General features: G+C 42.5%; 1 pseudogene; it reads left to right on the top strand.

The window, feature by feature from the left end:
- Nucleotides 1-14,668: 14,668 nt before the first annotated feature.
- On the top strand, nucleotides 14,669-15,853 carry LOC148120868 (schlafen family member 2 pseudogene; annotated as a pseudogene).
- The last annotated feature ends 521 nt before the right edge of the window (nucleotides 15,854-16,374 follow it).

The raw sequence follows: 16,374 nt of genomic DNA, 5'->3' as shown, positions 1-16,374 counted from the left end.
AGAATTACAGGTCAATAGTCATTCGTGTTTGTCATACTTATAGTTAGACTAATCAGGTTCTTTAGATACATAGAGATTGTATTCCACACAGGTAGGTAGTCTTCAACCACTTTAAAGAACTGTAGAATGTAGTATTTAAATAACTTAGGGTTCTGTTGATGTGAGACGCAGTTGCTCCAGCAGCATCAATCTATCTCCAAGAGAGTGTTGAACACCAAAGACACTCCACTTGGAGCTTGTTCTCTTCCTCCACTTGGCAAAACTGGCCTTTGGGCAAGGAACTGCCCATGCCTCTACCACTGACAAAACACATGGTGACCGGACAGGACAAGCAGGATACAAGAACAAAGACTGTCAAACATGGTAAGACATATCAAACATTGCCAAGACATGGCAAGATAGTCATGAAAATTTTCTTGCCTCTAAAAATGGTCTGTCAATTACTCTAGACCTTAGCCAAAGTTGGTTGCTCCACCATTGCAAATGAGACTTTGGGTGATTGCCCACGTAGCCAGTTGTCTCTGTCATTTATTGCACATTTCAGAAGCCGCTTGATTGTACTTCCTGCCTGCTCAAGTAATATTTTCTCCCTTCTCAGGTCTTCGATGGGGTTGAAGACTAGTCATAATTATGTTTCTCTTATGACTTAGCCAAGCCATTTCTAATACAAGACTTAGACTCCTTAGGATAGAATAATTATTGAAACATTTAGCATATGTTTCTTGCTTGATATTGTTTATGCTGGTTGTAATTCTAATTATTGTACCTGATGTTTGTTCTTATTGTATGTAGTTTTGTATTAGGCTTAAAACTGTTTTATTTAAACAAAAGGGGAAAGTACTGTAGGAACTCTTTCAGTCAGTAGCCTTTAACATACCAGCCTACTTGGGCATGGCCTCTCATACCATAAATGCCCATGTAAAGAGCTCACTTGAACACTCTCTCCCGGCTGCTGGATTCGGTTCCTGTTCTCATTTGTGCAGAGGACTGTGATCTGTGAGTCTACCCCTAAATAAATAACCCTTTATTATACTCGATTCTGAGCTAGTATAGCATTATTTTATAGCGTCCATCTTCAGAGTGAGAGCAAATGCTTTCTTCTCTTTGAGATGGAGGGAGGGCTTTAAGTTGCTGGGAGAGAACCCATTATGCTTGCTCTGAGGCTGGCTAGTGAGGCAAGAAGACGGAGGTCATGAGGGCTATTTATGGCAGACTTGTGTGACTCTCCAGAGTCTCTTGAGGGTTCCCTATTCTCTTAGAGACCTGACTGTGTTGCATAAGAAAACATGGCTCCCAGAGGAGAGTTGCTGCACTCTAGAGGCAGAAAGAAATCAGCCCCTATGGAATTTGTAATTTAGAAGATGTGAACTTTGCTTTTCGAAGGGAAATGCACAGTGCCAACTCAGAAGCAAAAGAGAAAGTGTGGTCTAGGCTTGGGGAGTTTGCGTCTGTTCCACAGAAAGCCGGTCCTTCCTCTCCTGGCCACCCTTTCTCTGCTTTCCTATCAACCTGCAATTATGGCAGAAGAAGGATATCTGAATATCATCCTTTTCCCACCAAAAATTGGACACTCTGAGAAAATAACTTCAAACTCAATGCTATAATTTAAGAAGGAAAGCTGGTAAATTAGACCCAGGGCTCCAGGACTTCAGTGAACTTTGCTTCTGTCATGGAATTTGGTGAGCTCTGCCTTGGTTTTTAAGGACTGTGTCCCAGACGTGTGCCTGAAAGTAGTGGGTATGGACCATAGTCAGTTTTCAAAGCTGTGGTCTCGAACTGAATGGCCAGGGTTCCATGCTAGCACTTAGCTCCTCTAAGTTTCCACAGGCTTTTTCTTTTGGTTCATCAACTGTTACCATTCATGTAGGCACCACCCCTACAGGTTCCATGGTGGACGGGAGACTGTGGTGGGTGTGAGACAGATGCATGCGGAGAGAGCTTGGATATACAGTTTATTTACTGGGGGTGGAGGGAGAAGAGAGAAAGAGAAAAGAAGGAGAGAAAGCAGAAAGGGAGAGAGGCAGAAGCTCCCTCTCCAGAAGAAGAGGGAAAGGCAGGGAGATACCCTTGTCTCAGCAGGAAGGGGGAGATTGGGAGTGGGTGGGGCTTGTTTCTTAAAAGGGTAGGCATGACAGGTTGAGGGGATTGGGACTTCAGAGTCTCAAGACTGCTTCCTGTTTATTTGTGGATGTCTGAGTCTTGGGGAACATGAGGAAGCTGAGTGAGTCACATCCTGGGGCAGTTGATTACTTTACTCCTGTTCAGCAATTGTGGTGTGGAACTGTCCAGTGTCTCTTGGACCTGGCGAGGTGTTGGCAGGGTGGAGGACAAGGTTAAGTTTAGGAAGAAAAAAACTTTTTCAGGACCATGGAATTGAGAGGGGTCTATCTGACCTGTTTAAGCTGGATCCTTCAATTCAGCTCCCTAGAGCTCACATGAATTCCTTGAGTTTGTGAAAACATAAGTTTTAGACACATACATTGTATAAACAGCAGCATATTTATGTCAGAACGACTGTGAAAGATGTTTTTGCACAAAGAAAAATATCTTTAGAAAATGACCAAAGAGAATTTAAAATCTTGATCTTGCAGTAGCCGTACCATGAAAGGCAGCACAAGAGAGAAAACTGATAACCTGCATTTGTCCTCAGACCTTCATAATCTTCAGGTTCACACCTTAATAATTTCCATTACTATATCTTAAAACACCTTTTATTTAGGACATGTTAAGGAATTGTACTCAAATTTGTTTGGTGAGGTTGTCCTTTAAAACTGACTAAACCTCTTAGCTGTCAAACTTCATCAGAGATCTTTGAGAAGGATAAAATTTTACTTCAGTTACTGATTTAACAAATGACAAAGAACTTACTCGATTGGCACCTAAAGCCACTCCTCAGGGTTCTCCATGGTCGTCGAGAGCAGGTACATCAGGCCTGTATTTTTCTTCTGGTGTTTAGCGCAATGCCAGGTTTTAGATCCTGTGGGTTAGGAGTCTGTAGGAAGGTAAGCCTACCTTGGCCTGAACAGTTAGGCAGTTGATTCCACTTCTTTATCCACTGTCTGGAGAGCTTCAGGAGTTTAGATGAAAGGCAGTTTAACCCAGTGGTTAGCACTTTCACTTGATGAAGAAAATTGTGGTTGGGCATTGTTGTGTGCCCATTTGTTTTCTGTCCTCTTTGGAAGAGATGGGTTGCTGCTGCTAGGAACGAATCGGTCTCTTCTTTATGAAAAGTCTTCTAATACTTGAACATTTAAATGCCATATCCCCCAGATCTCTGAGCACTGGAAGGCTATTTACTAGGCATAGATAAGTGATAATTACTGTATAGAATCTGTCTGGAGAGCTTAGCCCAAGCTTGACAGTACTGGTTTTTAACTTAACAGGTGAGATTTTTAATTGTGAAAGACAAAGAAGAAAAAACTGTTTGCAATAGAAGCTTACAATAGGGGGAAACAGAGCTGGATTACATATGTATCTTAAAACAGAGTTGGATTACATACATGGTATGTTGTAACAGATGTAAAAGTACATACTAATTTAAAGTATTTGAGATTTATTGCTTTCTTAGTCTGTAATGAGATACAATGAACAGAGTTCAATAGGACTGGGACTACTTAAAACTTTTTTTTAACATTAAGTCCATGCACATTTGCACACAGTTGAATTAAAGTTTTATAGACATATACACACAGCGTTAAAGCTAACTTACTTTAACACAGAAAGTTAACTCAAAAGTCACACACACACACACACACACACACACACATATTTAACAGAAGTTGGGTGATGTGGATGCTCTGGTTGGTCCTACGGAAAGCATGACAATGTGTAAAACACACATGTAACAGTAAGAGGAATTTAGAGATGAAAACATAAGTAAACAGTGAGACCAGGCAAGGAATACCTCAATAAAGATGGCAACTTGGTTATTTGACCTGCCCTTAGTCAAAATGGTGGGGCTTAAATCTGACCTTCCATTAGTCAAGATGGTGGTAAGGTCTCTGATCTAGTCTTAGTCAAAATGGCAGTGGTCACGTGTTGCATGGAGAAACCACCTTTTCAGTGCTGTGGTGGAAATTTTAAACAGATACAAATAACAAGAGAGACATAGAGGCCATGTAGAACATACATTTAAAACAGAATCACATCCGTGTGGCCACAATACATTCCTTCATACATGAAGGAGACAGGAAAATTACTCAGCACCGCCAGCCACTGCAGGGAGCAAGGGCTGGAACTGGAATAGCCACCCCACAGATCTGACTACTCTTGCTGGTTCCTGCAGAACCAGTGGTAGCAGTGGCAAAGACTGAATAGGAGTGAGAAAAGGAGCCTTTACAGGCAGGTTGGGGGGTTGTCCAGCGAAAGGAAAAGTGGACAGGCATGGGATGCCGGCAGGACATCAAGCAGTGCGGAGCACGGCTGGATAGAAACTTTTTCATCTGCCTGCCTGCTGATAGAAATTAGAAAGTTCCTACTTTAGGTTGTTATTTAAGGGATTCATAGGCCATTTTGTTAATGCAAAGGCAGGTAAGGTTAGGAATCTGTAAGTAAGGCATTAAGCTTAGAGGCTTTAGAGTGTGTAAAAAACATCCCAGGTGGGGAGGTTGGGCAGATAGTTTTATTAGGTTTATTCCCATGGCCAAGAACATGAGAAAGATATGAGACCCAACAGCTGGCTGGTTGCGAACATACTCAAGACAGAGCGAGGGTCCAGTGATGGGTCAGGTCAATTCGAGGTCTGTAGGCACAGGAATTGAGGACCAGGCAGGACCACTCCAAGTGGCTCAAGAAGAGGACAACAGTCTGAGAAGGACAACAATCCAGGACTAGAAACAAAATCTCAGTCCTCAGCCATAGAGAATCTCCAGATATGAATATCAGCGAAGGGTTCAACTGTAGCCTTGAAGGCCGTAGTTGGGGGAATTTCTCCTGTTTCTAGGAACACCAGAGGGTTGTTGGGAGCTCACCAGTTAAGTCCTTGTGTTTGGAGAAACAGTTAAGCTGACCAGAAGGGACAAAACTCACAGATCAAAGCCGCTGGTGTGCATAGAAGTCAGCAGCCTGGCAGATGGAATGCAGGTTGTTGTGGAGAAACCTGGTCCAGGGTTCCAACCCTGGAGAGGGGGCAGCAGGAGATCCTGCAGAGTCTCCGCACCAGTAAGATTCCCAGGTGTGAGAACGGATCATGAGACACACGATGGAACTCAGTTGAAGAGAAAGAGAAAGACACATGCTCAGGCCTGAGGAAGCTGGTGCAGGAAAAGAGTGTGGAGCAGGCATGTCCAGTTTTTAAAGGCTGCCTAGAGCATGCGCACAGGGGCTTACATAGCTACATCACGCATAGATCACATGACCATGCTGCACGTAGATCACGTAGGGCTTAAGGACCCTGGGTATCTATATAAGTTGCCTGAACACTTGATGGCACATGCGTGGCCCTGGAACCTGGAAGTGCCAGTGGTTGGTGTGGCTAAACATTTTGCCAAAATACTGGATAACAGAAATGATAGCACCAACCAGCTCCCAAATCAAGACACGGAGATTTGTTATTTATAAATGCATGACTTTAGCTTATGCTTGTCTGACTAGTTATTATAACTTAACCTGTTTATCTTCATCTACATTTTGCTTCAGGGCTTTTTACCTTTCCTTCTGAAAAGTTTCAAGGGGTTTACTCTTAGGTTACAAAATCTGGCTTCCAGCAAAATTCATTCCTGTACATGAATGTAGAGGTGCAGCTTTAATATCTCAGTAAGTCAGCATTGTTATAAATCTTGTTTCTTTAGAACAGGACAGGAATATATTGTAAGTCAAAGTATATTGGAGAGGAATGTGTCCTTGGTGGGGCCAGCGCATGTGGCTGCCCTTAGTAAAAATGGTGCTGAGGTTTTTGTTTTGACCTCAACTAAAATGGCAGCTATCCATGTTTTTATACTTATCCAGAGCAGTTGTAATATTTCATTCCAAGTTTTACAGATTTTAAAACAAGCACACATACACACACAGGCATAAAACTGTTAAGTATTTTTCTGACCGACAAGCCTCTCCACCAACACGATAGTCCCAATCAGACCAAATCAGACCAAATTATAAGATGCCCAGGTTTAATGGACTCCAGCACTCCTGGGTGGTCCCAGGGAAAACGTGTGTGTGTGGGGGGGGGAACCGAAAAACCACAGAGAGGAAAAAGGGGGGAACCACATATTCATTTTCTGGGGGGCAGTTTAAATAGCCTGTGGGAGTGGTCTTGACCTTCCCTGGGAAGAGGTCACTGTTTGGTGGGCTTTCTCGGAGGTGGAGTTTGGACTGAGGTAACTCCAAAGGAAGGAGGTTTTGACATAGAACTTTCTAATAAACGTTTCAAAATGGATGCCAGGGGCTGGGGTGAAGCCCCCAATCAAACATTCCAGACTCTGTGGATAAAGGGGTGCCAGGGAGCTGAGGTGACATTTTCATCCAAACATTTCACTCTTTTTGGATAAAGGAGCACCTGCTCAAGTCTGGCTACTTCCTGCGGGCATGGGGTGATGTGGGAGAGGGGAGAGCTGGGAGTTGGTGGGCTCATGCTCAGTGAGAGGTTGAAGCCGCAGGGCGATCGGTAATGAAAAGTCCCCAGACTATCTTAATACAAAATATACAGCTTTAATAAACAGAGGTAAGACTTACACCAGCTTACACCAGAATCCAAACGATCCCTCCAGACGCAGGAGCCAGGCGAGAGAGAGTTAGCAGAAACGCACTTGCCAGGTTTATAGGCAAGCTTTAGCCTAAGGGCGACACGTCCCACAAACAAAATGTGATTGGCTGAACTCCCCTATCATCTCCCCCTTTTTTCTAAAATAAGACAGAACCAAACCAAATACAACTATATACAATAGAAGCAAATAATAAATATAAAGTTACAAACAACAAACAATGTTAAGCAAGAAACATATAACAAAAGTTTTACTAAACATTCTATTTCAGGGAGTCTAAATAATGTAGATGGTAACTACAACTTTCTAATCTTCAACTCCATCAAAGATCTGAGAAGGGAAATAATTTTACTCAAGCAGCCCGGAAGTACAAGCGGGAAACTTCCGAAATGTGCAACAAATGGAAGAGACAAATAAATACCTGGGCAATCACTCAAAGTCTCGTATGCAATGTTGAGTCAACCAACTTTGGCTAAGGCCTGGTGTAACTGACATGCCATTTTTCAAAGGCAAGAAACCTTTTAGGACTCTCTCACCCTGTCTTGGCAAGATAAGACAATCCTGCTTTTATCCATTTACGGATATTTTGTAATTCTGTCAGTGGTCGAGGTATGGGCTTTTTCTTTGCCCAAAGGCCAGTTCTGCCAGGAAGAAGACAAGTTCCAGGTGGAGTGTCTTTGGTGCTCAATGTTTTCTCGGGAGTAGAGTGGTGATGCCAGGAACGATTGTGTCTCACAACTATAGAACTATGAGTTAGATTAAAGGCCATTTTCCACAGCTCTTTGAAGAGGCTGAAGATTATACTATCTATACTAAGTATGCACCTAAATAACCTGATTATTTAAATATAAATATAATAAACATATATGTCTATTGATTTCTATCTATCTAACTTGAAGACTAAGAGAATGAACAACTGTGCAATGGGGGAGGACAATGACCTCCAAATGTAAACAATGTATATCATTACATAAATATCTTAATCAGAGGTAGGAATGTAAATATATGTATATATGTCAATACAAATAGAGGTAGAAGCATACTCACATACAATATTCAATATATCAATGTACAAAAATCAACACCAATACAATTTTCTAAAAACAATAACTCACAAATACCATCAATGTACAAAAATCAACACCAATACAATTTTCTAAAAACAATGACTCACAAATACCAATATATTATTATCCCATTATCAATCAATCCCCCCCTTTTTTGATAAATACCCCTGAGCTTATAAAATACCTCCCCCATTCCCTCATCCCTATATCAATTATAACCAATCCCTAAATGATGTCCCTAAACCTGAGGGCAAATTCTACTGGGAGAGGGGACGTCGTCCTCTAAAATTGCTTCCAGCTGTCACGGGGGCAACGTTTCTCTTAGGGGATCCTGTGAAAATAATTGATGGTAAAATTCCCATATAAACATTTGGTGTGAGAGAGTTGTAAATAGTCTCTGAGTAATTTGAGGAGGTCTGGTCAGATTGTTGTCAAATATTGTGCATCATCTGGAACTGTTTTGTGTAGCTGGTACCAAAAAACAGGTCTAAAAAATAGCGCTATCAACATTATGACGTCATAGTAACCAGGTGGAGTTGGTGTTGTGGGGCCCCATCTTCATCCTAGAAGCTTTAAAGATTACTGCAGGAAAATTTATTGTTTGTCATGGGAAAGTTAAACAGTATCTACAAAGACATATACAGACATATATATATATATATATATATATATATATATATATATATATATATAAAGATAGAAACAGATGTGGGGAAAGGCAAAGAAAATTTATCAATTATAGTTATTCTGTCCTGTATCTTGGCTCTTGACATGAGACAGAAACTCTGGGATATCTCTTATCAACAGGCTTGGAAATGAAGAGGTACTGAGCCATAGTCCAACTCCAAAACCAGCTCTACATATTTATAAATAAATACACATTAGCACATATTAAAAAATAGTAATACTTACCTAAACTATTTGGATTCATTGTTGATCCTCTTTGGGTCATAGGCGGTTTCTATATTCAATTATCCAGGGTGCCTTGGATCCTTTGAAAATGGGCATTCTCCTGTGGAGATAAGAAGAGAACCCTGCCCCCAACCTATATATTTCTCTTACCTTTGGTGTGATTATTATCCTTGTAAGTAAGTTATCATTTATCTCTTCCAAGAGACTTCTCCTCTTCAAACCGAAACTTTATTAATTTTGATGGTATCTACAATTTTTCCTCTCCTGTGGAAACAAGAGCAAAACCCCTTCCCCAACGCAGCATATCTGCTGGCTTCCACTGTGAGGTCAGCACATCCTTGAAATAAATTGGTTGATTAATTCAGCAGACTTTTCCAATATCCAATGTCTTTCTGCAGCCATTGTCCCCTTCTCATTAGTGTTGAGAAAATTCAAGGTTATTTTTTTTAATACAAAATATACAGCTTTAATAAATAAATAAAATGTGATTGGCTGAACTCCCCTATCAAGAGGTGTGGCAGTAGTGGCATCTGGTTTACTGTCATCCTGGAGACCTCAGGCAGCTGCTCTTTGAGGGAGATGAGAAGGCAGGTTGCTAGGAGAAAAAACATATTGCTATTGCTGGCCCTATGAATGGGACTAGCCATGGGAAGAGTCATTAACTGTCAGACAGAATGGGACAGAGAAGTGTCCTGGTTGTACAGGTGAGGCTTGGGTGAATAAGTGAGATACCAGAGCAGATATGCCATTTTTAAAGCCAAATTTTAGTTGGCAGATGTCCTTTAGAGCCAGGAGAGTTAGTATCACTGGTGAAGTCCCCGGAGCTGATGCAGGTGTTGGGTGCTAACTGGTGGGCCCTTTGTAAGTTGGTCTTGGTCCAGACAGCAGGAGTGGCCTGAAAAATGTGCTTGAAAAGGGGTGGGGTTAAAATAGGCTCTGAAGAATATTAGTTTTTGTTGTTTGTTTGCTTGTTTGTTTGTTTATGACCAGACCTGATTTTTGATACAGCAGCAGAACTTTTTTCAGGAACCTGCAGGTATCTGTAAGACAAATGGAACAGGAACATTTTAGAAGACAATTAGAGGGAATTGACAACTTTGGACTTTTGAAGAAACACCTGAAACCTGTTAATCCGGGACTATGAAGCCTGTGAAAGAGGCACAACTGTCTGTACTTTTAGCAGAAAACTTAACAAATGAAGTAATGAGCTACCAGTACCTTAAGTCATCAAATGCCACTAGACAGATCTGGGAGGGATAAATGAGTAGAAGTGAGACAGGTGTTTTGCTATGCGGGCGAGCCCAAGTCCCTCCTTAGTCTTTGGAACACCAGCCTTAGAAGCAGTACAAAAGGCCCAAGGATTTTCCTGTGGTGGAGAGATTTAGTCTACCTGTCTTGAGAGGATGAGACGGTCAATTCCCGGTGTAGCATCCAGGTGGAAGGCTGCTTTTTGCTCTGTGGGTGGCTTTGCCATACCCAAAGGCAAGCCTTGAGGCAGAAGGTCTTCTGTAACCATGCATCTTCTTGGAGGAGCTACAGGATGTTGCAGGAGCTGGCATGTCTCTGTGTTAGAAGCTCTTTTGTTAAACACCATACTTTCAGATCTGTAAAGGCACTTGAGAACTGGGTACCATTACCTGTTAGTTATATTTAAATTAGACATATAAGTTAAATTTAGACATGTATTTTACCCAATTAGTTACTGCTTACTAATGGTAGTAAATGTAAGAAGATTAAAAGGAATATTTTAATAAGTCAGAGAATACGAGCACACATGGGTACTCTTAACCCAAGATGGCATTTGGTGCGGGGAATTATCTGTATTCTGTCAATCATACTTTAATAAAACGCTGATTGGCCAGGCAGGAAGTATAGGTGGGTCAACCAGACAGGAAGTAGAGGATTTTTTTAGAGCTGTTGTAACCTGGAGTTTTAAGTTTTGCAGATCTTAAAAGACGTACACATACACACAGAGAAATAAGTCAAGCATACTATAGAAACAAATACACATACATTGACAGACATAAAAGCATAGTGTGGCCACATTATTTTAACAGACAAATAAAACGTTTTTTAGGAACCTGTGTCAGCTGGCCAACTTAAAAATCTAACAAAACAAGCATACTGTGGCCACATTATTTATACACATATTTTAACAGATGAACAAAACTTTTTCCAGGAAACTGTGTCAGCTGACCAATTTAAAAATCCTGGAGTAGGTTGCAGAAGCCAGGTGAGCACAGAAGTGTCTCATTGAGGGCCAGATCAGCAGTTGCTGTCGGGGAGAACAGAAACACAACACTAGAAGGAATACCTATGCAGCTCAGAGTGGGAGGGCAAGGAAAAGGATCCCTTGCAGGGAGATCCCCAGCACGACCAGATCACCTTCCAGGAATGAGAGAGAGACAGGAATACAGAGATGCAGACAAACAGCAAACAGTGAGAGAAGGGCAGCAGAGGTACAATGTGCAGAGGGTGACCAGGAGGTGGATTGCAGCATGGCAGGGTAGGGAGGGGCAGTAGGAAGGTGGGGAGAAGCGGGAGGGTGGACAGGGGGAGAAATGAGAGGAATGTTGACCACTGAATAGAACATGTGGCCCCATAGAAGGGGATTGAATAGACAGGGTTGGGGGAGGAACCAGTGTCTCCAGCAGCATGGTCAGGGCAGAACTGCTTTTTTTTTTTTTTCTAGTTTCCCCCTCTCCTCGCAGAATTGCTTTTGAGTCCCAATTACCAGATAGGCGGGAATCAGGAAGCACTGTGACCCTAGTCAACAAGACCAGTGCTGTGAGACACTGGCTACTGAGGGAAGGGTAGGAACCCAGTACTCAGATGGGCATATGGGAGTTCTGTCCACTTGTTCCCAAGCCAGCAAAAAAGTTTTCAGGGTCACAGAGGATGGAAAATTCAAAAATTTCCTCTGGTGGCCATCGTGTCCCATTGTCAAGGGCATATTGAGGCCATGCATTACTATACAGAGAAATCAGACATTCAGGACATATGGTGTCAGACAGTCCCAATTTAAAAAGAATTTGTTAAAGGCAGCCCAAAGGTGACTGAGGATCTGGTTTTGAATTGCAAATATTCATTTCACAAGTCTATGCTAGGACCTGAAGCCTAGCACAAAACAACAACAACAACAACAAAACCAGGGATGTGGGATATTCCCTTGAACAGAATGTCTTCTGAAAAAGAGGTTACTTTGGACAAGGAAGGTCCTTGTTCCAGTAACAGGTTGGGGGCCTGGTACAGCCACGTGTTTGGCAGGACACCCTGAAAAATCTCAGGAGGCCCTGAGCCTCTAAGGCAATGACTTGGAAAGACAACTTACCCAGCCGAAAGCTGATCTTAGCCTGGAGGGGAGCAGGTTGGGGAGAAGGGTGATTTCCCACTATGTGTCCCCAGGCTGCTGGGGGAAGTCCCTCAGTGGGACCGCCAGATAAAAAGTTTCTGCACCCCAATAAGCCGATGCAATAATCTAAATCATACCAAATCAAAACAGATTAGAAAAAGCCCAGGTTTAGTGGATACAATACTCCCAGATGGTTTTCCAGGCCCCCAGAGAGGAGACGGGAAAGGAAGACCAGAAAATCACATGTCTGTTTTCTGGGGGACAGTTTAAATATCCTGTGGGAATGGTCTTGAGCATCTCTGGGGGAGGGGTCATCATTTTACCAGCTTTCTGAGATGCAGCAGGGTTTGGAGAGGATGAAGGAACTTCCATCCAAATAATTTCCTTTTGTGTATCTTACTCTCAATATTTTTTGTATATGGCTTCTGGCTCCAGGTATGTCCCTCTCTTTCTAGAGGGAAAGTGTTAGTTTGTAATGGATATGGAACCCTGGGCTTGTTTCCCAAATGGTACCCATGTTAGACATGCCTGTGGTAAAGGTGCTAGGGAAACCCCCATTGCAACCTTGAGAAAAACATCAAATAGTATATAGTATTTATATAAGGAGTTTCATCACTTGACAAATTATCTGGGCCTCTAGAAACTTCTCTTGAGTGCATATGATTTGTGGGCTTAGATAATATTAACTTCTTGTATTAGGAGTCACAAATTCAGGCACATCCTCATGTTTCATGAGTATCATCAGTATTGGATTCCTAGAGTCAAATGTTTGGGGGAAAGGTTTGCTTCAGGATTCTATTTCTTTCCTTCTGAAATTTAATTATTTTTGTTTATCTTCTCAGCATTGCAGCCTCCCATTCTAATAGTTCCTTTTGTTCCTGACCCACACCCATGGGTAGCATTGAGGGAATTTATGAGAGCACCTGTGCCCCAAAGGGACATCAGTTGCTATAGCCAGGAGTGGTGGCACATGTCTTCAAGCCCAACAGCTGGAATGCATGGCCAGCTGGATGTCTGTGAGTTAGAGGCCAGTTTGCTCTACATAGTGAGTTCCAGGCCAGACAAGGCAACACAGCAAGGTCCTTTCTCAAAATACATAAAGAAAAATAATAAAAATAGAATATAAATAAATAAAAAATGTCTGTAGATGTGCTTAGTATTCTCGTGCCTCAGTCAGGATGATGCCAGATACTCATAATTACCCTGATCATCTGGAAACCATCTTTAATCTCAGCTGTGATGATATTATAAAGCACTGATGCATTCATATGAATATGAAATTAAGCAGCAGTTTGCAGGCAGGGGTGGCACAGAGGTTCGGAGGGCTTGCTGTGCTTGCAGAGGATGTGGGTTTTGTTCCCAGCAGGGTGGCTCAACACCATCCCTACTGCAGTTCCAGAAGATCCCTCTTCAGAACTTCAAGGTCACTGGGCACATGTGTGTTACACATACACATACACAGGTGAACATTCACAAGGCCCTTTGATCAACTGGAGTGTCCAGGGGACATACTCCAGAGTAGACAGCTTGTCAAGCCAGGACGTTTGAAAGACTCAAAGTATGTGAACTAACTGACTTGTCATGGTGGGAAGAAACTAGGAAGCAGCCCAGAAGGAAAGTCAGAAGCTCAGAGTCCTAGGACAGAACAGAGCATTCCTAAGCAATGGTACAAAGAAGACTTCACACAAATAGAATGAAAAAAATGTTCTGAGAAAAACGAAAAGAGAAAAATCAAAACCCCAGAGCATAGAAGCAACACCAGGAGGGAGATGGGGACTGGGGAACCCCTGCATTAAAGGAAGGAACGTCTGTGGTGTGTCCCATGGAGAATGCTCACCTCACAAATGCAAAGCCCTGAATGTCATCCCAACCACTGTGGGGAGTGGAGACCATGGGACACGCTCACACTCCAGTGAATCAAGCCATTCCTAGAGAGACAAATCTCAGACATTTCCTCTCGGTTGTGTTTCCTAGAGTTTATAGATTATACATCCATAAAATCATGAGTGTGTATAAGACAGGAAAGAAGAGGTGAAATTATGTAAGTGGGCATAGGGGACAGATGGGATAGGGACAGCAAAGAAATGCCAGATAGGAGAACAGACTCAGTGTGTAGCCTTCACCTAAACTAAATGCCCTTTGTAGGGCTTGATAAGTTGACTCGGTGCCTAAAATCTCTTGTATCTCTTACAGATTCTCAGTACACATGAGGGGGCTCAAAACCAGAAATAAATTCAGCCTCAGGGATTCAACACCCTCTTCTGACCTCCATTCACAATGCGGAGAATGATGAACATGCAGAATGCTCCCTCCCTCCCTCCCTCCCTCCCTCTCTCTCTCTCTCTCTCTCTCTCTCTCTCTCTCTGGTTTATTGAAACAGGGTCTCTCTGCATAATATCCCTGGTGTCCTGAAACTGACTTTGTAAACCAAGCTGGCCTCGAACTCGGAGATCCTCCTGCCTCTGCCTTCCAAACGCTGGGGATAAAGGAATGCGACACCACTTCCCAGCACAATGGAGTTTCTTAATTTTAAACAATTTTTAAAAATTATATATAATCGTGACAACAAATTGAAATTTTACTAAGCATACAAGTTATTGTAGTCTGTTCAACATGGTCCAACAGTCCCTAAACAAAACATCAAGTCAGACCTTCACACTGACTCATGCAGAGCAGCTCAGGTGCTTGTGCTGTGTGTTCTGTAAAGCAGAGCTGGCTCTCACTGGTTGGCTCCTGCTCTAATGGCTCTGTCTGTTTTACAGGAAAGGATTTCATCTGGGAAACAGAACAAGTACTCAGAAAATGAGCATCAATGTTGACCAGGAGACGGACTATGCCGAACTGGTTCTGTCTGTAGGAGAAATCACACTGGGAGAGAAGAATAGAAGGACAATGAAAAATAAAGAACTGAAAGCAAGAGAGGCCCACAGTATCTCACAGGCTGTGTGCGCTCTGCTGAATTCTGGAGGGGGCGTGGTCAAGGCTCGCGTTAAGAATTCAAATTACAGCTTCATCAGAGATGGAATAGGACTGGACTTGGAAAATTCTTTTCATGAAATTCTTCCATTTCCTCAGAAATACCTAGACTACATGCAGAACAAGGGGTACTTTTTAATTTTTGTGAAACCATGGATCCCGGATATCTCTGGTCAGTGTGTACTCACCTTGAAAACCAATCTCTATGTGAGAAATTTGTCAACTTCATATGAACTGAAAGGTTCTGATGCAGTGCAGTTCCTCAAAGCCAAGAAAGACTCTGAAGGGAGGTCATGTTCAAGACAGAGCTTGCCTAGATTATGTGACTCTGATGCATTACGACATGGAAGTCTACACACATTTTTTAACATAGAAAAGTTGACCCTGGAGGAGACATCCTGTTTTACTAAATCCAAACATGCAGAAGTTAAAATGTCCCCTAAAGAAAAGATTTTAGAGATTCTCCCTAAAACTGTTTCTGCATTTGCAAACACTGACGGGGGATATTTGTTCATTGGTTTAGATTTGGAAAAACGACAAATAATTGGTTTTGAAGCAGAGAAAGGAGATCTTGAGAATTTAGAGAATGAAATAGAGAAGTGCATCAGACAGCTGCCTGTCGGTCACTTCTGTGAAAGAAGCAGGAGAAGATACAGTACACATGCAAATTCATCCCAGTCCTCAGACAGGGAGCCGTGTGCTCATATGTGTGTGCACTCAGAGTGGAGAGATTCTGCTGTGCTGTGTTCGCTGCAGAGCCTGAGTCCTGGCGCGTGGAAGACAAGGGTGTGAAGAGAATTACCTCAGAGGAATGGGTCAAGCTCCAGATGGAAGCCACACCAGGTTGAGGAAGGGAGATTAACAATCATTTTACTTTTGGCTAAGGAGGGTTAAAAGATTGCTTTCTCGATCCTGGGCAAATCAATCTCCTCAGGTAAATAACTCATTTACTGATCTCTGCTAGATACTAGCCAGCGCTCACAACCTTCTGTTTCTTCTGCCCACTTAGATTCCCTATGGAAAGTATTTTAGCTGTTTTTAGTAAGGCTATGAGCTATTTCCTTCACAATGACCAAGTGTGACACAACCTGCTTCTCCAGTGGCCAGGACTGAAGCAGGAAAAGGAAGGGGTCAAGCCTCATAATGACCTTGAAGGGTCTTGTCCCCTCCCTCAGGGAGTTAAGATGAGATTCCTGCCAAGAAACAGGCCATGGCCAATTTGTAGCCCTACAATTTACAATGGAATCCTGAAAGTGGTCTCCAGGCCTAGCCTCACTGGAGTGTCCGTTTCCATCAGAAAGCCAATCAGCAGAGCCTCTCATGGACGCTGTCCTATCTGCTTCCTGAAGTTCTGCGCATCCACCCAGAG

This window comes from Myodes glareolus, chromosome 9, assembly GCF_982192425.1.
Source record: "Myodes glareolus chromosome 9, mMyoGla1.1, whole genome shotgun sequence".
Classification (NCBI taxonomy): domain Eukaryota; kingdom Metazoa; phylum Chordata; class Mammalia; order Rodentia; family Cricetidae; genus Myodes; species Myodes glareolus.
The sequence above is the reverse complement of the archived record's forward strand: the minus strand, read 5'-3'. Positions and strand labels throughout refer to the sequence as shown.